Here is a 26,260-nt window from a genome sequence, read left to right on the forward strand (position 1 = left end):
TCCCTTGGGGATGGGAGGGGAAAACAGAAAGAGTGACTAAGTTTAATATTTTGTGTCATCAACTTCTAGCAGGTTGGTGAGGTTCACTCAGGGCCCAGATCATATGTTAGAGCAATTGGACAGTTAAACAGCAGTTTGCCTCTTCAGGGATCGGCTATGACACTGAAGCTGGGCTACCTGCTCATGGTGGACTCGGGAGGCCTGTTAAAAGCCTTACACCTTCTGCCATTTGTCTTTCTAGGTGGCTCGCCACTCGGCCAGCCTCTGCAGCCGATCAAACCCAGCAGAACCTTCTAGAGTGCCCTGGAAAGAACACTTAAGGGCTAGAGCGAACCTGTGTTCAGTGTTTCCATGCTAGTCTCTGGCCAGGGGAAACACCGAATCAGAGGCATCTGGGAAAGACAGATGGCCCAGAGGAACAAAGACCTCTCCAAGCCAGAAAGCACCAGCCCGCCTACGTGCCCACCTGCCTGTCCTCAGCTGCATGCAGACACCGAGCCAGTGGCACCAGGGGCATGGTAGCTTAGGTCAGACACAGCCTGCAGACCAGTGTGGTCTAACTCCCCAAAGAATAGATTCTTATCACGTCGGAGCACAGAGTAGTGGAAATGCGTGGTTCTTTAGCAATGCCAGAAAACAGAGACATGTGGTCTGTGGGGAGCTCTACATGCAGTGTTACCATCCTTCCACAGAGCTTTCACACAGGTCTCTCTCAGTTCCAGAAGGGCATGAGAACGCTCACATCTCTCCGTGTGGTGTGCACACCATGTTTTTCTTGGCTGGTCTGTGAACAGGCCTAAGAGAGGGGTGGGGCTGCAAGGTGAACAGTTCAGAGGTAGAAAGGGTATGGCCTATAAAGGCCAAGTTCAGCCAACGTCTTTGAGGTTTTCTTTCATTTCCACAGTTCTGAGTCACATAGCTTCCTCTTTGGACTTTAACAATAATTAACGAGTCTTAGAAAATGAATCAGTATTCATTGGAAAATGCTAAATGTCATCTTGTTCCTTATCCATGGTTTTATGTCCCTTAGAAATGTTTTTCATGGTCTCCAAGACTATTCAGAATTGAAGTTCTGTATTCGTAAGTGCCTCTGTGCGGTGTCTCCATTTCCCTGTGAGAGCAACGCCAGCCCTAGCCCACTGGAAAAGAGCTGACCCCTGGACCAGGGAGATGTACACGCAGGATGCAGCTCACACTGTGAACTGCTCTGGCCTGGAAGGATGGAAGAAGGAAGCCCTAGACACCGCCAGTCCGTCCTAGTCTCAGAAGAAGGAACTGGGAAGCATGGAGTCCAGGCACAGACAGAGGAGAGGCCAGCATCTGTTTTATAGGGATGTAGGCATCTGAGCCTTCAACAATCCTTATGATATGAATACCAAGAACGATAACTAACAGTTACTGAACTCTTGCTACGTGATAAGGAGTGTTCTAGGTGCTTTTAAGTGTCATCAACTCCTATCTCACCACATGCTGGTGGTGTTTATGATGATGACTGTGGTAGTGTTGCTGGTGGTGATGGTGCCGGTGGTGATGGTGATGATGATGGTGGTGGAGGTGCTGTGATATGATGATGGGGGATGATGATGATAATAATGATGGAGTAGTAGCACAGACAAGGCAAACAACATAGCAAGAATCTGATCTTACATGATCTGTCTCAGGAGCCCATGCTTCAACATGGTAAGCACCTCCCTTGGTACTGGTCCTGGATTCCCTGCCTCCTTTATTGCCTATCCTTACAAGGAAATCCCTCAATAAAAAAGTCTGACTTAGGAAATGGTGCAGGCTCTGTTGGAGGCCTTCCTTCCTGGGATGCGGGGTTCGTGTGAGCTTAAGGGGTGGCCCAGTGTCCTACTAAAGCTGGCTGGATTTGTCCTGAAAGAGGGCACTGCTGAAGATGGTCCCATGGGCATTTATGGGTCCTGGCAAGGTGTCACCTGAGGTGAGGCACACAGACGCCTCTTTCTTCACTAGCCTATTGTGCTCGATCCTAGATTCCCACTGCCCCCAAACAGTCACTGCCAGGTGTCTGTGGCCCTTACAAGTCAGTGTTACCAGACACCAGGCACCAGGTCCTCCATCTTTCTACATCTACAGCACTCAAAATAGTGCCTTTGACAAGCATTTCGTGTGTGCCTTTTTTCTTTCTTAAAATATGAGAATAGCATCCATCAACTCTGGAAATCGGTGACACAATTAATTTTTTAAAGATTTTACAGTAGTGATAGGAAGCAATGAACATTGATAACCTTTTTTTTTTTTTTTTTTTTGAGACAGGGTCTCACGAAGCTGTCTAGCCCAGGCAGGCCTTAAACTCCTGCTTCTACCTCCCCAGTGCTGTGATTATTGGCATTAGCCATTACACCCACTCACCCACCGACAACTATGGAAAGCATTTTCCTCTAGTTTTACATATGCCTCAAATATTTTAAAGTTAGAATTATTCATGTATGTGGTTTGGAATTATCTCTTAACACAAAACCTTCCTAGGTTTTATTTTTTAAAAAATATTTAGTTTTATTTTGTGTGTGTGTGTGTATGGGCTTTTTGCCTTGAATGTTATATATGTACACCACACGCATACAGTACTCACAGAGGCCAGAAGGGGGAGTTAGTGCACTTGTGGGCAGTTGTGAGCTGTCAAGTAGGTTCTAGGAATCCAAGCTGGGGTCTCTGCAAGAGCAGCCCGTGCTCTTAACTGTGGAGCCATCTCTCCAGCCCAACTTTTCTTACTCTTTCATACTACTTAGATGCTCTTTGAAACTGTGAGTTTTAAAATAACAGGAGCGTTTTTACTTAACATCCTCCTGCCATTAATCGCTTAGTTCTACTTTGCTTTTATAACTATGCTGGCACTAATATGCTTATAGAGTCTGCGTATGGAGACACACTTTTAAGCCCAGCACTCAGGAGGCAGAGGCAGGAGGACTGCTGTGAGTTTGAAGCTAGCCTGATCTACAGAACAAGTTCCAGGTGTAAAAAAATAATGCCTATATCCAAACTTGTGCCCAGCTAGTATTTTGCTATAGAATCAATGGTAGACACGGAGGCGCCAGATCAGAGGTTGAACAGTTTAAACTTGCTTGAGTGCAGACTACCCACTGGGAGTGCTTACACTCCCTCCCTCCCTCCCTCCGGCCGAATAACATGAATGCTCCACTTGCCACTATATCATGGTTAAAACAAAAGACTACATTTTTGGGAAATATTTACCCTAATTGATTTCCTCAAAGGGTCAGAATAGTGACCCACACATTTTAATTCCATGTACATATATAATATGCCAGAAGGAGGGTTTACCCATTATTAAGAACAAACCCATTATAACTGGAAATTTCCAACTTCAGGACCCCACAAGCCCAACACGCTATGGCATTTCAGAATGGAAACTGCATTAGAAGCCATCGAGCCAATCAACTATCTTATGTATGAACAGAGTAAACAAACTCAGAGAGATTCAGTGGCCCGGCCAATGTACCAAAACTGGAGCAGGAGTGTAGGTTCAGGCACCAAGAGTCCAGGTTGGCACTTCAACCTAATGGAAGGAGCAGCTCAGTGTTAGCGAGATAAGAAGAAAGACGATACAGATGTATTTGCAAAACAAGTTATGCTCTAAATTCTATTTTGTCTTCAAGTATGAAATCAGAAAGAATTCTTTTATAGGAAAAAGCAAATGTTAACATCTTAAATTATACTCTATTGAATTTACAAGTTTCTTTTCTTTGCACCATTGACATAGTCAGCATGTATCCACTGGACTCTCATCCAACCTGCAGTTAACTAACTGTCTACAACGGCAAGTTCCTGTGCAAGTACTGAGGTAGAAGGAGAGGAGAGTACCACAGTGAGGAGTGAGGTACTCCCTCTGGAGAGAGGTGGGGAGGAAGGCGCATGAGCCATAATCATAACATGTCTGACTGGGTTATGATGGTCATGCAGAGTATACCATAGATGCTACCGAGCAACTGAGAGGGGCAGCTTCCTGGAGGAACTGTGCCTACACTTAGAGGAAGCCGGGGTAGAAGGAGAAGGGCATTGATGAAGTGCTGTCAGATATGGCTAGCAACAGCCCTGGGGAGAAACCTATGTGCAAGGTGAAGCTGGAGAGGTGTCCGGGGCCAGGCAGTGCTCAGGAATCCGTACCTTTGTGTAGCCTGTTGAGGAATCCGTGGAAACTACTGAAGCCTCTCACCAGCTCCTCAATGGACCATTTCATAGTATTCAGACATGTATAGTCTCTGGATAATTTCCCAGCTTCAGACACTTACAATTAACTACACAGTTCTGAGACACTTCCACACTACCAAAATAACAGAGCTGTGAGTTACACAATGACATTGCAGTCAGGGATGAGACCTCAGAGATGATGATGGTCCTGTTGGATCCTGCTTAGCGCAGTTGCCTTTTGTATAAGTGCACTCTGTGATGTCAGCACAATGATGACATCACCCACAATGCATTTCCAAGACCATGTCATCCTCTATAAGAAGTTATATATACAGGCTGGAGAGATGGCTCAGCGGTATGAGCACTGGCTGCTCTTCCAGAGGTCCTGAGTTCAATTCCCAGCAACCCCATGGTGGCTCATAGACATCTGTAATGGGATCCAGTTTTTTTATCTTTTTATTTTTCATCTAATCTAAAGAAATCTTAGTACATATTTGGGCGCTATCCTAATAAAATGTAAAACTACATCCATGATTTTGTTTGTTTTGTTTGAGACAGGGTCTTGCATAGAAAAGTTCGATCCTCCTGTCCCCACCTCCTGGGCTACAGGGGATGACATGTTTGCATGGGCCACCACTCCCAGCCTTGAATTTCATATGGTACAATGTTTTTCTCCCTAAGGAATATTTTAATTAATAATTGTTTAAATAAAGAATTGCTTATCCATAGTTCTCAAAACCATCTTCTAAACCACCAACAGGAAAATGGAGGCACGCAGCGCTGGGGAGGGAAGTGCGGACGCCATCTTTACAGTAGGAGAGTCCGGAGGGGAGGGGCACATGCCCTCCCCCATGCCTCTACCCTCCCACGTCAAGCCGTGACACTGTTACCCATTGCTTGTTATTCAGACTGGTCAGCACTCGCTCCCAGCAGCTGTTAGACAGCTCAGCTGTGAGCTCTACCTGCAAGGGTGCAACCACCTTCCTATTCATCTTCCAGAGTTTTCGGAGCTGATTAAGTTTGGAGATTCGGCTTCTATCTATAACTCCCATATGGCAGAAACAGCTGTAATATCTGCCAATGCCCTCCTAATACTTCTTGTTAGCTTAGTTATTTTTCTTCTGTTAAAGATTAATGTACTTATTTTATGTATATGAGTACACTGTTATTGTCTTTAGACACACCAGAAGAGGGCACCAGATCCCATTAGAGATGGTTGTGAGCCACCATGTGGTTGCTAGGAATCGGATTTCTGGAAGAGCAGTCAGTGCTCCTAACCACTGAGTCATTTCTCCAGCCCTAGCTGGATTTTTAAAAAATTTGGTTTATCCATAAGCCCTGAAGACCTTAATAACTGAGAAATTTCAATGAGGGAGTTTCATGGTATCAAACCGGCTTAAAACAAATTAGTTATACATTAGAGTATGTGTTTCCTTGTGTGTTGAATAGCAAGATCTAGTGGATAGGCCATTATGTTCTTCAAAGTGGAAATGGGCATAAACAATATATAGAGATGTCTGCAATTTTAATATGCACCAATTAATCTACTGTTGTGTAATCAATTACCCCAGAATCTCACAAGCACTTAAACCAAGGCTATTACATTATATCACAGAACCCATGGGGCAGAGATCTTCTCACACAGCCTAGCTATATTGCCTCTGACTGTCTATCACAGGACTGCAGCCAAGGTTTCAGTCAGGGCTGTAATCTCACTAGAAGGCTTGACTAAGGGAGAAACTGCTTCAGAGCTTACTCATGCTTCAGTCTCCACCCTCCCCAGCCCAACCCCCTCTTCCCCACCTTCCCCCAGCTGTTGGCAAAATGCCTCCCTTGGCTCCGTAGCATTTAGTTCTCTATAGGATAGTTGCTCATGACACTGTGGTTGGCTTTCTTCAGAGAACAAGACAGTGAAGATGGAAGCGGAAGTCTCTGCAACCTGATCTCAGAAGGGCATCCCTTCCTCTCTGTATACTTCCTTCACCAAAGTGAATCATTAAATCTGCTCCACAGGCAGGGCAGCTCACCAACAAACGCTTGTCATATCGCTGACTGTGGGTCTGAAGGAAGGGTTGTATAGAAGAACTTGAATTTCAAGGGACCTGGATCACTGGACACTGTCTTGTAAGTCACCTGCTACCTGGTGACATACAGCATCTACAATTTTCTGCACAAGATGTCACAAGGGTCCCTAATTCTACCTCACTTTGCTGGCTACATTCACAATGCAAGGAAATGCAAAACTCCTAGGGGCTAGTAAAGACAGAGAAGGGAAGCTTCCTCCTTAGTTACCTGCATTTCTATTTTATGTGTATGAGTGTGGTGCCTGCATGTATGTTTGTGCATCACATGCATGCCTGGTGTTCATGGACGAAGGCACGGAATCCCCTGAAACTGGAGTTACAGACAATTGAGAGCCACATGGGTGCCGGGAATCAAACCCAGGTCCTCCGCAAGTTAAGTGCCCTTAGCCACTGAGCCATCTCACCAGCCCCAGAAGCACCATTTCTCTCTCCAGTTTATAGACTTCAGGTAGAATGCCTCTTCGTATGAAGTAAACAGTCTATCTTACACCATCTAAAAGCCAGTTGGGTGCTTTGGGGGATGGGCACAAAGATTCTCTTTTAAAGCGTGGGTTTGTGGTCCACTCAGAAATATATCCAACTCTGAAGACCTCCCTTGCCAAAGGCAAATGTTTGGCCTCGGTGAGTAACTCCGGGAGTTCAGTTTTAGGGACTCTTTACCTACTCTGGACTTCAGCAATCTGCGTTAGCAAACAAGCCCTGGTTTGAAGCAATAGCCACCTTCCTAATGCAAAGTAGAAAACAAGAACAGGGGAAGAGCTGGGTGGTGGTGGCACATGCCTTTAATCCCAGCACTTGGGAGGCAGAGGCAGGCAGATTTTTAAGTTCGAGGCCAGCCTGGTCTACAGAGTGAGTTCCAGGACAGCCAGGGCTACACAGAGAAACCCTGTCTCAAAAAAACAAAACAAAACAAACAAACAAACAAAAAAGGAACAGGGGGAGATAAATGTTTTCCTGCAGGATTCTTCTCTTTTAAAAGCTGGGGCCACTGAAAACAGGACCAAAATCCTCCCTGGAGGAGGGTGGCGCTTTACCTCTGTTTCTTTCATAGTCACGACCCCTGTAGCCACACTGCCAGCAAGTATGGAATAGCCTGGGCTACTGTGGAAGAGGCTGAGCCACAGAACCAGTCAACTCCCCAACACACGCTTGCAGGTTTCAATTCTGCCATCCCGGACCTCAGTGGAAATCTCTTGTCACTTGCTCACAGGAATGCTTTGTTCTCATTTTCTCAGGGTAGGACAGAGGCCACATATAACATGTTTCATAACTGGACTCTGTCAAGTGCTAGAACTCGGTCCCAGAGCAGTGCCTGGCACTGTCTTTTCAGCTGTGGAATTACAGAAGTCTTGGGGACTCTGTTGTTCGCTGAGGCAACAGAAGCTGCAAACAATTCACTAACTGGTTTTTGAAGCATCCCGATTGTTTGATAACCAGCATTTCTGCGTCGGGACAAACAAATACCAACTATGGAGAGTACTGCTTGGAAACGTCCCCTTGGGAGGATGTTGCTTATTGGAGCTGACCTCCATCCCTGCAGCACTCTGGCCTGCGTGGAGAGGACAGAACCCAGCTTTCTTCCCAGTTCCTGTGCTGCGGCCACAGCCTCTGGGTCCTGGATTACTTCTAAGGCCTGCAGAACATTTCACTCATATCTCCCTGGGGCATCTGCCTGACAGTATCCCCGAGTCCAGTTATATCTGGGCATACAGACTGGGACACTGCTGCTGGCTAACGGCTTTTGTGTGGGAGAGTTCAAGTGTTCTGTGGGTCTGCCTGATCAGCATGATTTTAACTCACAGGTAACATCGCTCCCAAGGTGCCCATCACTGTATGGGGCAGAGGCCGAGGAAACATGTTATTCATGGATCTGTGGATTGTCCCACCTAAGAGCAACTACTTGAAATGGGTGGGTTCCATTATGTTAGGTTTACTGTGAAAACCATTCTGCAGTGCTGCTGGCTGCTCGTGCTTTTTGAACTACTAAAATGCTCCAGTTTGTTTTACTTCATGCTTCTGGGAAGTGGATGCAGGGAGCTCTGAACACACACAGACCTGTGGAATTCAGTCAAGTCACTTCCTCCCTGAGGAATTCTCATCAGAGTAAACAAGACTCATGCGGCACCTGCCTCTGATGCAGGTTGAAGATCCAATGGAGATAATTTACAGACAGACGTGACAAATGGGCTCTTGGTATCTGAGAGCAGCAGTAGAACTTAATCTGTTTCCGTGAAGAAGAAATGCCAGCCAGTATCATAATGCAATATTTACATAAACATAAAGGTTGAGGCTGTCTGACCTGTCTTGCTAACGTTTCCATGTCAGCAAAGGCAGGCTGGACTTGATCAGCCATTGATTTTGCCAATGTTGTTAAGACACAGACTTTTGATCCTTAAAACAAATATTATAGAATCCATTGGTGATTAAGGAGTTAAAGGCAAGGCTTGAGACAAGAAACATGCCTTTTCCCCACTTACCCCCAAGAGCTCCGTCTCTCTGAGCAGACATCAGAAATCACAGGCTCCACAAGACGCAACACCAGCCCTGCCCCACCTCCTCTACAAGTGCTTCATGGGTCACAGGGTAATTTGGGAGTGACACTGGACCGCTGAGACCACTGAGAAAGAGCAGTCTGTGTCTTCTAGAACCCTCTTTTAGGTATACACATATATACCCCACTCTCCTCATGGACCTCAAACTGGTATCTCGAACATGATAAACCATGAACTCTAGATGTCTCCTGCTGTATAGCCACCCTGCCCACTGCCTACATTCCTTTTTTGACAACATTTCCATTTTTTCATGTGCTTTGGCCAAAATTCTAGGAATTCCATGACTCCTCTCTCCTCCAAACGCTATTCAACCCAATAATTAATCTTACTGAATTTTGCTCTTTAGATTTTATTTTTGATTATGTGTATGTGCGGGTTTGTGCATGTGAGTGCACTGCCCTAGGAGACCAGTAGGGGGCCTTGGGTAGCTGTGAGCCACACCGCATCGGTGGTGGGAGCGAAACTCAGGCTCTCTTAATGGAGCTATTTCTCTAGCTGCTCTGATTGTTTCTACCTTCAAAATGTCTAGGCTGTGCACCTCCTCAGGTCTGTCAGCCTGGCCTGTGGCACCTGCCTCCCTCTCTCTCTGGTGCAGCACCCAGGATTCTTAACCATTTCTTTCTTCCTTTCTCCCACTCCCACAGTCTACAGTACAGTCAGGCCACAGCGCTTCCTTCCATCGCCTGGATTTTTCTAAAGTTATTTCTCACTTTGAGTGAGGGACAGAGTGCCCGCTGGCCCACTGGACTCCAGCACTCTGCTTCCAGCATCTGCTTTCTCCCTTCCCTGCCCGAGTTCCAGTGGCTCCTGGTTACTCCGTGGGCATGCCAGCTTTCTCCCATCTACCTGGGTGGCATCTTCTCTTACTCCTTCCAGGTCTGTACTGTCTTCTCACAGGCATCACCCCATCAACCATTTAAATTCACACCCACCACTGCCCCGTTTCTTTCCCTTTCCTGTTTACTCGGTGACCGTGACTCTCTAACCTTCTAAAAGTGTATGTTATAAAAGCTCGGTATGGTGGTGCATGCCTGTAATCCCCACACAAGGGAAGCCAAGGCAGGAAGACAATGAATGTGAGACCAGTCCGAGCTACAGAGTGACATTGTTTCAAAAACAATGAAAAATCATGTAGTGTTTCTTATGTATATTGCTCAGGGTTCACAGCCTCCAACTGGACAAGAAGCTCTACATGGAAGGTGATCAATAAATATTTCTGAATTAAGAGGAAATGTCAAGAAAGGAAGAGGGGAAACGGAAATGGAAAGAGAGGGGGAAAAAAGCAAGCAGAAAACAAACCTGACTATGTAATAAAGCCCAGCATCCTAAAGGGCCTTGTGAGTTCTACTGCAGAGCCTGTATGTGTGCTGTCTTCTCTCCTTGTAGCACTTGTAGGAGAGATGGCCCAGTTGATACAGTGCTTGCTCTACAACCCTGAGAACCTTAGTTCAAGTGTCCAGAACTCACTTTTAAAACCCTGCTGTGGTGGTTCCTGCTGGTAACCTCAATGCTGCAGAGGCTGAGTCAGGAGGATCCTTGGGGCTTACTAGCCAGCCAGTAACCGAGTCAGTGCTGGAGAACAACTGGGAAACCTTCAACACTGACCCCGGGTGCCCCACCCTGCTTGTAGTATTTCATTCATTTCATGTGCATAGGTTTTGTTTTGTCTGCATGTATGTATGCACCAGGTGAATAGCTGTTGCACACAGAGGTTAGTGGAAGGCATTGGATCTCCCAGGACTGGAGTTACAGACAGTTCTGAGCTGTGTGGGCGCTGGTATTGAATCTGGGTCCTCTGGAAAAGCAGCCACTACTCTCATCCACTGGGCCATCTCTCCAGCCGGCATGGGATATTTTAGAGAAGAACAGAGGATAAAAAAATGACACCGAGAAGAGGCTGCTGTCTGCCCAGGAAAGACCCTAAAGAGTGGCTGTGCTGTTAAAAGGCACAACCTGTAGTTTTCATTTGCAGTTCCTGACCAAGGCAGGCCCTAAGAAGCTAGGACTTCCCCAGGCGGATCATGAAACATCTAATCTTCTCTAGCCTTTTACTCTTGGAAGAGGTCACAAAGGAATTCTCCAACTTGCCTCTGCCCTACGGTAGTCAGACGACCCTCCATTCCAGAGGGGTTCCCTGCCCCACACCCTGGGTGGCAGAACTGCTGCCTGGAAAGGCCAAGAACGCTGAACACACAGGTTTCCCTGGTCAGTCTCCATCCAGCATTATCTCTGCAATGAAGCTTCTATCAACCCAGTAGGATAGGGCTAGAGAGTTTCCAGAGAGCTGGGGGGGGGGGGCAGACAGTGGAGATTTCTGCTGAAGGGGGGCACACCAAGTCCCTTCTCCCACATTTCAGCCTGTGTCCTTTGTGATACACTTCATAGTCAATGGGTACACACAACTGTCACCCTCTGTTCTACAAGCTTCTCTAGCAAATTAGTCAAACCTGAGGAGGAGTTGTGGAAATACCAATTGGCAGCCCATTAGTTAGAATCACAGGCAGTGCAGCTTGCAACTCACACCTAAAGTGGGGAGGTGGGGAGGTGGGGAGGTGGGGAGGTGGGGAAGTGGGGAGGTGGGGAGGTAGGGAGGTGGGGAGGTGGGGTGCCGTCTTGAGCCCTCCACCTGTCAGACGCTATCCCGGGGTGGACCGTGGCAAAACTGAGCTGGCTCAGAGGACATCAGCAGGTGTCTACAGCACAAGTGCCTGCTCGCTCATGAGTGTAAATTCTCTCGTGCTTTCCAGGGTCAGAGATGTGATCTGTGTTATGAATGTGTGCAAGGAGAAGCTTGAGTTCAGCTGGGAGCTAGCCTAGACGCAGGTTAGCAACTTCAAAGCCAGCCCCCACGGAAGAGGTCCTCTGTCTTAGGCTCAGGATGGCTGACCCTCATTAAAATTCACAAAGAGCTGCTGGGCATATGAGAATATACAGACAATGTCATTCTTTCCACTGAGCATGCCTACCGTCCGGACGATCCCCTCCGGAGACAATGGAGTCTGCTGTGGGTTTCAGAAGGTGGACCAGCAGTCATGTCATCAGTGCTAAGGGTGACTGGCTCTCTCAAGGACTCTTCACCCAGCTGACACGTATCCATACTTTACAACAGATTTCAGCCATAGTTTTGATCCACATCTGCGTCTACAAGAGTCAGTCTATTTTCCTGTCCTAGTCCATTACTAGCCATTCCTCTTCCTTACTTCTCAAGGACCAGGTCCTTACACACAGGCTTCATCTGGGTAAGATGGATTAGGTTTCTGCCTCCAAGGTTATAGTTACATTGTTGTCTGTCAGGGGGATGCAAAAGGAAGTAGCAGCAAGCAGAGGTGACTTTGTCAAACCTGCAACCTCTTGGTCTGCCCCACATTAAGCATGAGTCGGCAGAGGTGCCACCGAGGCTCTGTACTCAGGCTCCAGCGCTGGGATCAGTTCTAGGCTGGAGTGCCACTCATATAAGCTGTTCTAACCTCCGTCAGGCCACTTGACATTTCTGGGTCTGTTTCCAAATTTTAAAATGAGGGAGTCCTAAAGTCTCTTCTCTTTCTTAAAAAAATAAAACAAAATAAAATCTATTTTCTATTTGCCTCCTAGAATTCTAAATGATGACCAGAGCATCTGCAAGCCTCTTTCCTAAACTCTTCCCAAAGCCAGATGTTCCTGGCACCAAGGAAGGGAAAAACAGTTCTTCAATAACCTGACATTTGAGTCTTTTACCTCTGGCTTTTCCAGATCTTCTCTTACCACTATTTCCCTTATAAATCCTTAAAAGGAAAAAAAAAAATCGTAAACCATTTGTCCTTCCTGATTCCTCAGGATCTATCTTATACTAATGACTCTTTCCCAACTATTTCCCTTGGGCACACCTCTCGGGCATTTACCTCTGGGAAGCGGCTCAGCACCCTCACTCCGATCCCTTTTTACAGGGAGCCCTGTTTAACGCACTGAGTGAGTGGCTGCACAAGGAACTATATCATCTACACATAAAAATTCTGGCTTCAGAAAGTGACAGTCACGCAGTGGCAGGAGACATCTGGGAGAAGAAATGGAGAGGAAGACATGGCACTCTGTGGGAGAGGTTCTGGGAGAAACGCTGGTAGCGGTTCAAGTGTGCTCATGTCAGTGAGTTGTAGAGTTGTATTACTTTCCCAAGAAGGCCCAGTGCAGGGAGAAGCTGAGCTGAAGCACCATTGCTTTTCCTGTAAGAGTTTCCTCTGGACAACTTTCTGCAGAGCAAGTCGGTGAGGTACCGGGCAACCCCTCCTCTGGACCTATACCCAGTCCTCTGAAGTCAGAAACTTCCTACAGATTTCTAAGGCCTTTAAGGAAGACCAGGTCTTCCCACTGGTGACCCAGAGATCAAAGGAGACACTTTAAGTACCACCACACAGAGAATAGCAGTGCCCACTGGCAACCTCTTCAAATGAGTCCACACATACATGGGTAACATCTTAGTCTAAACATGATTCAAATAATTGTAGACTCCAATATACCATCTCATCATGCTTCAGACAGAGTCTCACCATGTAGCCCAGGCTGGCCTCAAACTCAAAAATTCACCTGCCTCTGCCTCTCAAGTGCAGAGGATTAAAGGCATGCACCACCATGCCCAGCTCATGGAACAAGTTTTAGCTGAGAAAATAAGATCCCTAAAGGATTCTTCCACATATACCACAGATGCACAGACACACACACACACCTTATTACAACTCAACAACTTCCTTTTATGCCACACTATGATTTCCAGCTGTTATAGCTTTGACCTGAGGAGTTCTTCCTACAGCTCGAGCTTTAGAAGCCGAGCTCCCACTGAAGCAGTGCTCAGAGCTAGGACTGTTAAGATGTGACTGGATCCTGAGGGCTCTGACTTCATCAATGGATTCATTCCACAATGGACTCATAAATGGATGCATTATTGGAAGGCGTGGACAGTACTGGTGACACCTACTTATAGGTGGCAGGACACTGAGGTTGTATGCTAGAAAGATAGACTTTATCCCCTGTCTCTTCCTGTCTCTTTCTTTGCTTCCCTGCTACCGATAGGTGGATTTCCCACTGCCATTCTCTTACTCCACAACGGTCCTGTCATGCTACAAGTACAGGAACCAGACAACCATAGGCTGAAACCTTCACAACTGTGAGCCAAAACCATTTATTCCTCCATAACATAGCACATACCAGAAATGTTATCACACTGAATGAAAAGTCTTATTAAACCACACAAACTGATGTTAATGTAAAATCCATACTGAAACGCAGGATGAACACAAGTGCAAAGGAGCCAAGGTCACTACACACAACACCAAAACAGATATCCTGCTAAGTGTCTAGTTAGTTGGTCTCAAAGCAATAACTTTTCATTAGGACAAAGAAATCACAAAACTGGCAGGTAAAGGAATATCCACTCAAACAGCTGTGGGTTTTGATTCCCAGCGCTGTGCTCACCTCACATGGAATTCTGGGAAAAAGATGCAGTATGTGTCAGGTCTGGGAAAGGAAGGTTGAGGGCCCCACTCCTAGTTTTTCTTTAGAGAATCCGTAATACGTCCATACTGTCTCTCACAAAGCTGGCCATTCTTCTCTCCAGCTTTAAGATGACAACTCATCTCTTCTCACCTTCAAGCTGAACTCTGTTTAGCTTGGCAGTAACGCCTAACACTAAAACTCTCTAGTGCTTTCCCAGTCAGCATGACCTACCATCTGCCACCCTGGACCCACCTCTCTTTCAGACCCCTTCCAGCCTGGAGGTTAGGATGTTGTATAAGGAGAACCCTTCATAAACTTTTTTGTAGCATCTCTAACACAGTGGAGGCAGAAAGCTGGTTTAAAAAAAAAAAAAAGGCCAAGAAATGCCTACGGGAGAGCAGAAGAAATGGAAACAGCTTTTGGATCAATACATATGCAAAAAAAAAAAAAAAAAAAAGACATCAGGTCCATCTGGAAAGCATTTTAACAAAACAAAAAGGCCCTTTCTAGTATGAACAGCAGATTAGCATAATTCAAAACTCCCTAAACAGCAAAGCTCTCTGACAAACTTTACAAAGGGAAAGAGGACCAAAAGAAGTGCTCCTTCTAGGGACGCCCAGCCATGGCTGAGCCGAAAGTCGCCTCTCCCCTGCTCTAGGGTAGCACCAGGAAGCAACAGGAAGGAGGTCATCCTACTGCAGACCCTGCTTCAGGGTCTCAGGCATTTGTAGTAGAGGCTCCGACCGACCTGCTCTGGTCCACCGGCTGCAATCCTGAGCTGCCCCTGTCAGCACTAGGGAATGGTTTTTGGGAAAACAGTGAGGCTCGGATCTCAGCTTAGAGAGCCTCCCTTCAGCATCAGCTTCCTCTCCACTTTCTTGCACAACGTGATAGTAAAAAATGAAAATAGGCTGCAATCCGAGTACATACCAATACCGAGTCTTTACTTTCATCACTGCCCTGGTTATTTTGCACTACTGGAATGTAAACATTCCACCAAACCTTTCACCCCTTGTTGTTTTTCAATCCAGACACGTTGGAAAACTAAAGCCAGACCCAAGACAGAAAGGAAACCGGAAACTGATCCTAGTCCCATCTCTCGGTCGCTATTTGTTTAGGCATTTGGTTTTAGACAAGGCCTCTTGTAGCTCAGACTGACTTTGAACTCATTCTGTAACTGAAGAAGACCTTAAAGACCTGATCGTCAAGTCTCCACCTCCCGAATGCTGAAATGACGACCACACCCAGTTTCCGTGGTGCTGCAGTTAAGAGCGTCAAACCCAGGCTTTGTGCACCCGAGACAAGTGCTCTACCTACTGAGCCCCAGCCCCAGCCAAAGCAAAACAACCCCGCTGGCTAACTCGGCTGTTCTAATGCTTTACGTGACCTCCTTCCTCCTCTTGACTCAGACTTGAGACATTGCCCTTGCGCTTCACAGGTCTGGAAGCAGCCGGTTACTTTGTGAGAATTTCTGTTGACTTTGCTCTTCGTGCGGAAGTGTTCCCTCGGTGGTCATCAGATTATCAGTTCCGGGCTGGTTAGACACTCCGGAGAATTGCTCCCGCAACCCTTCGCCCACCTTTCTGACACTGTGTTAGACTCACCCAATCTTCTTTACCATGTGTGGACAGGAGGAGGCTCTAGTCAACGACAAGCCTCGAGGCTTCTCCGAACCCAATCAGCTTTAGTCCAGGTTGTGTTGCCTCTTAAACCGAGGACTTCCCCATCTACACTCAAGCTGCCCTACCCCCCTCTTCTCTCCCCACAGCTCATGTAAGGAAGGAAAGGAAGGAAGGGGGTGGGGCAGAAAAATGTATGGGCCTGAAAAGTTATTCTGTCATGAAATGCAAGCCAAAAAAACTCATAGGTTTTATGAGATGAAAATTCCATAAAACAAGCTTTTGCACATAGCCGTAAAGCACGTTTTTTTAGCCACAGTATTTCTTCTCCAACACCGCACAGACGCCCCACACATGTCTGCAAGCACAAATTGACCAGTCCTGTTTCAGATTTGTGCTAGTAAGTAAAGATGAGAAGAGGCTAAGCTGCATTCCACGAAATAACGTATTTAACGAACATCTGAAGTTTATTCTTTTTAAAGGCATAGAAGTTCTAAACAAGGAAGCCAGAGATTCTGAGAATTTCATTTCCACCACAGTGGCTCAATGTTTGTTCCTCTAACAACGTGTGGTTACCAGCTTTGCACAGACTCTTACATTCAAAGCCAGGGCAGTTTTTTTTTTCTTTCTCTCTCTCTCTCTCTCATTAGAAACACACATAAAGTCAGCTCAAGGAAAGGTAGTCAAACAGGTGGGTATTTTAGAGCCACCATGGAGGGTTTTCAGACAGAAAAAGGCACTAACCTGTGTTGCTTTAATCCGCTGAGAAAAGCGACTGAGCGCAGCAGCATCGGTCCTCAGCTATATTCTGGCCAGCTTCCTGTGAGGCTGCATGTGACATTGCACTTCCTCACAGCACCTTCTCCTGCCTGCCTCCCTAACTGCTCAGAGGCATGTGACACAATCGGCCATCTGCTATTTACACACATCTTTTCTATAGGCCCCACACCTATAGAAAAGACCATCTCCTTGCAGGGATTCCCTGGCCTCTTTCAGATGTTCATAGGGCACAAGTAAAGAGGAGATAAGACTGGAGAGAAACCCCCACATTATGGGACAGAGGAAAGCAGGGAAAGAGACTCCATTTTCCTAGGCTCTCCAGTGTAGAGTTGGGGTTCCATAACCTGCAAGGGCGGACGGGTATGAGAGCCTGGGGTTTGGATACTCTCCTGCAGATGGGTCTCTGATACTGATGCCCAGGAGACATCTAAGGACCCTTCATAGTGCTGTTACCAAGATACCCCCCCACTCTCCTCTAAGAGATGCCTTATCGCCGACGGAACAGAACCGACACTTGGCTCCCGTTTCTGGGCCCCGCTGCAACCATGGCCACTCACCCTGAACTTCCTGAGAGAGTCTCGAGTTCACGCAGCCTGTTTAGTAATGCTGTCAGACACTGTGCCCTAATTCTTGGGTTAGAAAACAGAGCCACTGTGTTGTTAGCCTTCCTGGACTAAGTTAACTTTGATGCATGAAAAGAAGAAGGGGTGTCTGGCTATGTCCCTCTTTGTCCCAGATGGGGAAGAAGGCCATTTCTAGCTTTCCTGTCTGGCCATCCTCTTTCCTCTGGTAGTCACCCCAGCTCTCAAGAGGATCCAAACACACAGAAACCTGTGGATGTAGGAAGTGGTATGTGGGATTAAAACTATGTCTTAGACCAGCAGGAATCGTCTCCAATTTGTTCAACTTGACTCTTGCAAAAAGCCCCAAAATGGTTTCTTTCTGGCCACCCCAGCACAATTCTTTTCTCAAAAATTGCTTTTAAAGGGATTTTTGGTTTTGGATTTCAGCAAGGTAACTCTAGACAAGTGTCAAGGGTCGGAACTATTTCCCATGTAACTCTTGAGTGTGGTTTCCATGTGAGCCCCAGAGTAAGGAAATTAGTCCTGAATGAGCGCTGTAGACAACGGTCAGACTCTAGAGTCTCACCACATGATTACAGCTCTGGCTTTAGGAACACCAGTAACTGTCTTCCCACTTTGACAGCTGTCAGCTGGTTTGGGGGTTGGACTGTACATCTGGATTTGCCAGCCGAGCCAAGATGGCTGTCTATATTACAGAAACGGCATTAGCTTTACAATAATGGTAACTCTTCGCCATCTTGGAATCAGACATCGCAAATAACTTTGTGGAGAAAAACAGTAAGGCTCTATGTGAGCATGTGACAGCATTAGATGTCTCACAGTCTGAGTCAGTTTCTAGTTCTGTTTTCTACTAAGTGGGTCTGTGTGTTCTCGTGTGCTGTGGTGTGTAAGGTCAGTAAACATCTTCAGGCACCTAACCAGGCTTCTCCATGTATTTCTCTGTTTTTTAAATTTTAAATTAAAAATGTTTAAGATGTGATTTAAAATTTTTAAGACTTAAAAATTTAGCGGCAGGCACTGCAGACTAGCACAGCCCCATTCCTTTCTCCAGATCCTCCACTCCTTCTGTTTTAGGGGCACCCTGCTTTTCCTTTAAGGAATGGAGAGTAACCCAACCATTCGCCACTGCCACATCTCTCAAATGAACACAGACAAAATGCCCAACCTTGTCATGCAGGTGAGCAAACCCGGGCATCATAACAGTTCTTTGTCAGATTCCTACATGAAAGGTGCTGAAGTATTGACGGTGCCCTAACCATTTCACCACATAGCACCCAGAATAGGCTGGAAGACATGTTGCTACACTGACTGATGTCTCCATCAGTCATTTATCGGATCATTGCCACATGTAGACGCCCAGCTAAGTGCTTTACATATAGATGTTAATTCTCCTTGCAGTGCTGTGAGTTAGATATGGTCATCTCTACTTTACATATAAGAAACCAAACTTAGAATCACTAAACTGTCCAAAGTCCCCTGGTGAGTTTAAAGCCAACTTGCACGCTCAGTTCTGTCTGATTACTAGGGAAATGTAAATCAAAACCATAATGTGATATCATCTAATTATAGTTAGAATGACTATTCTCTCTCTCTCTCTCTCTCTCTCTCTCTCTCTCTCTCTCTCACACACACACACACACACACACACACCACCACCACCACCACCACCACCAACAACAACAACAACAACAACAACAACAACAACAAAGAAATAAGTGCTGACTGAGGATGCAAAGGGTAACTTTCATATATGGTTAGTGGGCGTGTAAATTAGTGCACCCATTATGCAGAAAGAGTATGGAGTTTCCTCCAAAAACTAAAGTAAAACTCCAACAAAATCCAACACTGTCATTACCTTGGAAAGGGAGATGTTGTTGAGATGCCTGGCCTGTGCCCATACTCACCACAGTTCACCACAGCTCATCCCACAATAGTTAACTAGGCTGTCCACCCACAGAAGGCAATGTGGAATACACCCATACACAGCATTGCTCAGCCCCAGAAAAGGATGAAATCTTGACACTTCTTGCAATGTACAGGGAACCAGAAAGCATGATGTGAACTAAAATGCAGCCACTGGAGGGCGAATACCACACGTTCTCACATGTAATGCAGAAGATGGACGGGTGCTTGCAGGGGCTGGAAAGCGTGACAGAAGATGGAGAAAGATGTCCAATAGATACAAGGGTGCCTCTAGATGGGGAGAACAAGTTCAAAGTCATCAAGCACAGCCAGTAACTGTGGCTAACAACAATTAATTGTGTGTTCCTAAAGCAGAAAGCAATAGAAAGAATTTTCCTTGTTCAAAACACAAAGGAGAAATGTATGATAGATGTGCCAGCTACCCTGACCCCAGCATTTCAATTATGTACACATGGTAAACTATTAGACTGTAGTTATAGATATGTTGTATTTCATGTGTTATAAGCAAAAATGTTTTAAATTTTCATACACACACAAAAAATACCAACAAAGTTTCAACACTTTTCTGTTTCTACATGTGGATAACTCATGTCTAATTCTCTCTCTCTCTCTCTTTTTGGTCAGCTGAACAAAAGTTTTTAAAATTGTATTTAATCATTTCCTACAAATACCTTGTATCTCTTTAGCTAAATCAAAAGTAATCCTGATGTCACTCAAACACTCTCTTGTATACCTTTTCTTCATCAATCTAATTCTGAAAAGATTTAGTTAAATTCTCCTAATATGATTATGAGAAAGCGTATTTGTATTTTTACGTTTCAGTTATATCTCATGTGTTTCACTACTTTAGTTGCACTAACAGATTTTGCTTCATTTAATTAAGTGATAAGACAGTCATACTCATGTTCACTGTGGGTAAGTTTTCTTCTTGGATTTACACTCTTGTGTTTCTATAGCTTTGCTTAAGGTTTTTATATTTAATAGTAAAGTTTCCATTCCTCCATTTGTTTTGTTAGTTGGCATTTTACCAGCTGCTGCCGAATTGCTGTGCAATGTTAACTGACACACAATCCTGAAGATAGCAAACAGCCAGCAAGTGTTTTGCTCTTCCCATGCTGGGAGTTGAACACAGGGCTCAGTCATGGTAGACAAGTGCTTTACCACTGAACTACATCCCCATCATCTGTTTAATGTCTCTGAGACCCAATGGTTTTATTAGAACTTAATCTACTCACATTTGTTTCCATTTTTAGTATACGTATTATTATATTTCTTTTTAGTTTCCCCCTTTTCTTAATTTTTTGCTGACTGAACATGCTTTTTATTATTATAATATCCTCTAACCTTGACTGTGAATACGTGCATTCAATTTTAATGGTTTAGAAATCCTACCTATACATTTCTCTAGATATTAAATACAAGTGACCTTTCTGAGTCAGTGATAGAGCACTGTCAGCAGGACCCTGGTAATGGTAAAGTCACCGTTTACAGGAAATATAACTTCATGTTATTAACAATAATGGCAGAAGGGTGACATTACAGAGCACTTGAAACTGTTCTCTTTGGAGGTATATGAGGAATGGGATAGAGTCTTGCTATGAAGCCCAGACTGGGCTCAAATTTGCAATCCTCCGGTCTCAGCTTTCTGAAGACTGGGATTACAGGTGTGCCACTACATCAGGCTCTAGAAATTGCTATCAGAGGGCAGACTGCAAGCTCCCCACTGACTTCCTCCCTTCCTGTATGGAGGGTAAACTATAGTTCTAACCAATAGTGTGGAGTAGAGGCATCCAGGAAACCAAAGCTGGGACACAGCCAAGACCATCCTGGGGGGGAAAAATCTTGTCAAACTTTAGGCTCTGAGGCCCACAGACACTAGGACAACCTGCAGATGTATCTACAGGAGAGAAGTTGCCCAAGGTGTTTCTGACTACCTCACGCCTCATTACTAGAGTCAACAGCTAAGGTATCTGCTCTAGAATGAGGCAGGATCACAGGAATGCTAACACATCCTCTAAAGAGCTAAGGAATTCAACTGAGAAAAGCAGCCAGAAGTCTGACTTTCCTAATGGACAGCTAAGAAGTCAGAGGATTTGGACCCTGTAAACTTCTCATTTCTGGAAATGAGGTAGTTGTCAATCATTTAAACATTGGTATGACTAGGGGTGGGAGGAAGGAATTCTGGCCACAAAATGCATGTGTTGGTTGTACAGCAGTGTGTGTGTGTGTGTGTGTGTGTGTGTGTGCACGCCCGCGCGCATTGTACATTTACAATGTATGCATTTGAGTAACAGCTAACATTTAAATTCCATACTTAATTTTTCACAGACTGGAGCGACAGTAAAGAAGGGAGAGGGGCCGGGCAGTGGTGGCGCACACCTTTAATCCCAGCACTCGGGAGGCAGAGGCAGGAGGATTTCTGAGTTTGAGGCCAGCCTGGTCTACAAAGTGAGTTCCAGGACAGCCGGGGCTATACAGAGAAACCCTGTCTCGAAAAACCAAAAAAAAAAAAAAAAAAGAAGGGAGAGGGATAGAGGTCTAGGAACAATCGAAATAACTTCCAGGAACTCCGATTTACTGCTCAGAAACTGGTTAGGTAGGACTGCCAAGAATCGATAGACTGCTAGATAACAGTGCTTTTGTTTAAGCATAATTAGATCAGTTTTAATTATTCAGGTTTATCGTCCCAAATGGAGAGAGCCACCTTTCAAGAATTAAAGGGATTTCCCCCAAACCAGTAAATAAGTGGTGGACCTTGGATTTGATACCAAAGCTTCTGACAGCATCCAGTGTCACTTCCTGTGCACGTGCAAACAGTCGTCTTGCTGTTCAGGCTCCGAGAGAGGAGAGCCAGAGTCCGTCCATGCGCATTGCCCTGGGTCGTCCAGGAAGAGGCTTCCCACTGAAGTCAGCTTGTCCAGACAGACAGAGAGCAACTGCTTCCCTCAGAAACTGTGGGGGGATTTTTGGGGCATTACATCATGCAAAGGCTTTCCCCTTCCCACTCATTCGAAAAGACTACATGCACGGAATCTGTGAGCCCTTGGAACAGTTAAAGGGAAGTTGAAAGGTTGACAAAGTTCTCCTGATGGTGCCCCACACAGTGGAATGTTGTTTGTGTGGTTGCAATGTAATGGAAGCTGGAATTATCAGGCTTTGGACCATCTGCTTCCAAAGCCAGAGCCCCCCCTCCCTCCCTAGCCGGCTCACTATCTGGCATGCCACAGGGCCTGACGCCATACACCAAGTTGGCTTCTTTCAATCTTACGGAACTGGATTGCAAATAACCAAGCTGTTTGTTCATCTTTATGGCTAATCAAGACAGAAGGGAAATGAGGAGTTTCTTTGTTCATAAAAAGACTGGCTAGGGACACAGAAAAGCCATGCTGCTACACAGGTCTCCTCTAGGGGGGGCCCTAGAGCTGAGAGGATGAAGGACACATGCCCCATCCCTAACCCAGACACTAGCTCCAACTCATAATGACTAGCAAATTGAAAATTAGAATTTAGTGTTCTCCAAAGGAGTCTCACTGGGGACACAAACTGTTCCTCAGGGTAGGGCATGCCCGGCACTAAATGCCAACAGAAAGCAAGCTCAAGGGAGTCTTTGTTGGGTTACTGCCTCACAATGTTGGGTCAGGCTTTTTTCCTTGACTTTTTCTTTTTGGTTTTTGTTCTTTTTTTTCATATATATATGTATTTTTTATTCACTCTTTTTTACCTTACAGGTCTTTTGCATACATAGCATCACAGTATTATGGAATTCCCGAGAATGAGAATGTGTGTGTCTCTTGTGTCTTCCTTGGGCTTTTTTTTTTTTTCTATTTTGTTCTATCCCAATGTGTAGATTTTTTTATTCCTATTTTATCATTATCCCTTAGAAGCCTGCTTATTTGCTAATGAGAGACAGAAAGGGGGTGGATCCTGATGGGAGGGAGGTGGGGAGGAGCTAGGAGGAGCAGAGGAAGGGAGAACCATAATCAGGAGATATTATATATATATATATATATACATATATATATACACAAGTGAAAAAAAACCAAAACTATTTCAGTAAAAGGAAAAAACCTGAAAGATAAAATAATATTTAGAAAGCCCCTATTTTAAAAGTGAATTATGAAAACACGAGTGTTCTCAAAATGATAATTATGTAATTATTAGGAATAAAAATAATTGTTAGTCATAAAAAAAAAATTCCTGTTGTCACCCAGGATGAGGTTAAGAATCACAGTAAGCCGGGCAGTGGTGGCGCACGCCTTTAATCCCAGCACTCGGGAGGCAGAGGCAGGCAGATTTCTGAGTTCCAGGCCAGCCTGGTCTACAGAGTGAGTTCCAGGACAGCCAGGGCTACACAGAGAAATCCTGTCTCGAAAAATCCAAAAACAAAACAACAACAACAACAAAAAAGAATCACAGTAAATACAGGATTCCAGAAGCAGGCAGGGCAGTTCTAAGAACCATGATGCCTGTGTTCATACGCTACTCAGCGCGCGCGCTCGTGTGTGTGTGTGTGTGTGTGTGTGTGTGTGTGTGTGTGTGTATGTGTGTGTATGTATTGTGTATCTGTGTGTATATGTGAATGCATGCACATGTGTGTGTATATGTATTGTGTATTTGTGTGTATGTGTATATATGTGTGTATATGCATGTGTATATATGTGTATATGTTTATATTATGTGTGTGTGTAAGCTGGAAATTAACATCAGCTCTCTTCTTCAATTTCTCCCTCTCCCCCCACCTGAAGTGGGGTTTCTCACTGACCAGAACTCACAGGTTCTGCTGAACTGGTTGCCCAGCAAGCCTCAGGAAAGCCCCTCCGATCTCCACTTGGATTACATCCATCTCTCAGGGCTTGGATTATAAGCACATCACTTTAGACCACTTTTTATGTGGGCCTTGGAGGTCAAACTCAGATCCTCACACTTGGATGGCAAGAACTCCTACCACTTTGCCCCTGTCCTTTCTTGTAGAAGGCGTGTCATTGTTGATAAGTAGAGAATTTTAGGCTCAGGAAATTCTAGATTAGCAAAACAACTGGTCAGGCAAGGGACTTCACTTCTGAGGTGCTCCGCATGCAGACAACAAAGGCTATTTGGGAATCAGGAGGAATGAAGTTTAGATCATTCTAGGAAGCCTCAATCAGAGCGCCACAAAACAGCTATGAGCCTGCAGGTGGTACTGCAGCACTTACTACAACATTGCCACGATAAATAGACAGGAAAAGCACCATTGGTAATGGGAAGCAATGTGGTTGGGAGAATTTAAACCAGACTTAGAATCAGCCATGGGCTCTGAGGGAAGAACAGGTACCCTCAATGAACTTCGGGGAAGTGTGTGTATTATAAACACTTACTCAGTGCCTTTTGGAGAAACCTGGATTAAAGAGATGTGTTCTTTAAGGCTCCTGGTATTAAAGTGGGTGTTCTCTGACGGAGACTCCAGGGAGAATCTGGTCGTGGGAAGCCCCAGATTTATGCAGGGTATAATTACAGTGGGGGTCATATCCAGCTGAGTAACAGCAAACCCAACCTGGTGTGTTTATCCTCTTTTTTTTCCTGGACTCTGATTTTTAAGGGGCCGCAGAGAGCCTAAATTACACACTCTGCAAAGGAAGTAAATTTACAGAACGCAAACGTTTGCGTTTACAGAACGCAAGAGTTTATCAATTAGTAATAGTCATAGTGAACGAGGAACACCATATTTTGTATATCAACATCTATTATTTTCTTTGCCTTCAATCAGCTCTTGGAAATAAAGTTGGTACTCTGGGCCATGCCTAAAATTTACTAAATTACTGTTGTATATACCTCAATGACATACTTAGGTACTAAACACAACATAATGCCTGACAATTAACTTCCAAGGACAAATTTATATACAGAAATAATCAACCACCTTTGTTTAATAACGTGAAGTGTGTTTATTGAGACATGTCTCCTGAACATTTTGGATAGGCTGCACTTTCACCAGGATACCATGGAGCATCAATCACAATGGCAAGAGACAGCCAAAGAGACTCTGTGGCATGTTACATCACGCTGATTGCAAGTTTCAGTTTTATGGATTTTTAAAAACATACTTGTTAGTGTGTGTGCGTGTGCGTGTGCGTGTGTGTGTGTGTGTGTGTGTGTGTGTGTGTGTGTGTGTGTGCGCAAGTCAGGCGACAACTCTGTGGAGTCAGGCTATCTCCTCCCATCTGTATGTGGATTCCATGCAAATGCATTTACCAGCTAAGCTGTCTTCCTCTCTGGCCCCAGTTTTTAATAAACTCTACTTCCCTCATTATTGGAAAATCACTACTATAAACTATAAAATTTATCAAAGCTTGATCATATTTCAAGTAAGTAGATTTTATAGGTGGGAAGCTCTCCTAGCAAGAAGAAATTTGCGTGAGAGAGGATATACATTATTTTCAGGCACAGTGTGCTACAGAATACACAAGATGCTCAAATAAAGGTTTAAAAAATAACTAGCCTGATTAAAAGTACAAACTGAATGTTACAAAGCAAACATTACCACTACCCTGGATTGTCATGATGATGGACTGCAAAAAAAAAAAAAAGAAAGAAGCCAACCAACCAAAGGGGGACCTGAAAACCCATCTGTGGACTGAGACTAGAGGATTACTTGTGCAGTGTACAGGGCAACGTGTGGGGTTGGGGATTTAGCTCAGTGGTAGAGCGCTTGCCTAGCAAGCGCAAGGCCCTGGGTTCGGTCCTCAGCTCTGGAAAAAAAAAAAAAAAGACAAAATAACAGGGCAACGTGTTTATTGCCTACACACAACTCTTCTGGCCAGAAAGAGAAAGAAAACACTGAAATAGTCGTGGCCACTCCATTCCCCTCTCATACCACGGTGACACACTTAGAGTGACCAGAAATGAGCCAGGAATCTGCAGCCTTCTTGGGATGTGTCAGCGTCCTGCCATACCTGATGTGATTTCAGTTTTCAAAAATACCCAGTTTTCATATTCCAGAGTCCATACCCGATAACCATTTAAGTCCATCTGTGTACTGCGTATACATATACACAAACACAAAGGCATGTTTAAGAAGTTTTAACTCTTTTTTTTTTTTTTTTTTTTTTTTT

The 26,260-nt window shown here is 45.0% G+C and overlaps 1 protein-coding gene across 3 annotated transcripts in view; it reads right to left on the reverse strand.

Annotated features, from left to right (window-relative positions):
- The window catches only part of Wipf1 (WAS/WASL interacting protein family member 1), a 98,018-nt gene that overhangs the window by 39,094 nt on the left and 32,664 nt on the right, over positions 1–26,260 (reverse strand). Inside the window, exon 1 of one of the 3 annotated variants that reach the window (XM_029473825.1) lies at positions 16,630–17,471. The exons of 1 other annotated variant lie outside the window; for it this stretch is intronic. The gene's annotated coding sequence lies outside the window, so the exon portion shown is untranslated. Of the gene's footprint in view, positions 1–15,870; positions 17,472–26,260 lie in introns of those variants that run through there. One more of the 3 variants, XM_029473824.1, reaches the window with a different exon arrangement.

This window comes from Mus caroli, chromosome 2 (assembly GCF_900094665.2).
Source record: "Mus caroli chromosome 2, CAROLI_EIJ_v1.1, whole genome shotgun sequence".
NCBI classification, from domain to species: domain Eukaryota; kingdom Metazoa; phylum Chordata; class Mammalia; order Rodentia; family Muridae; genus Mus; species Mus caroli.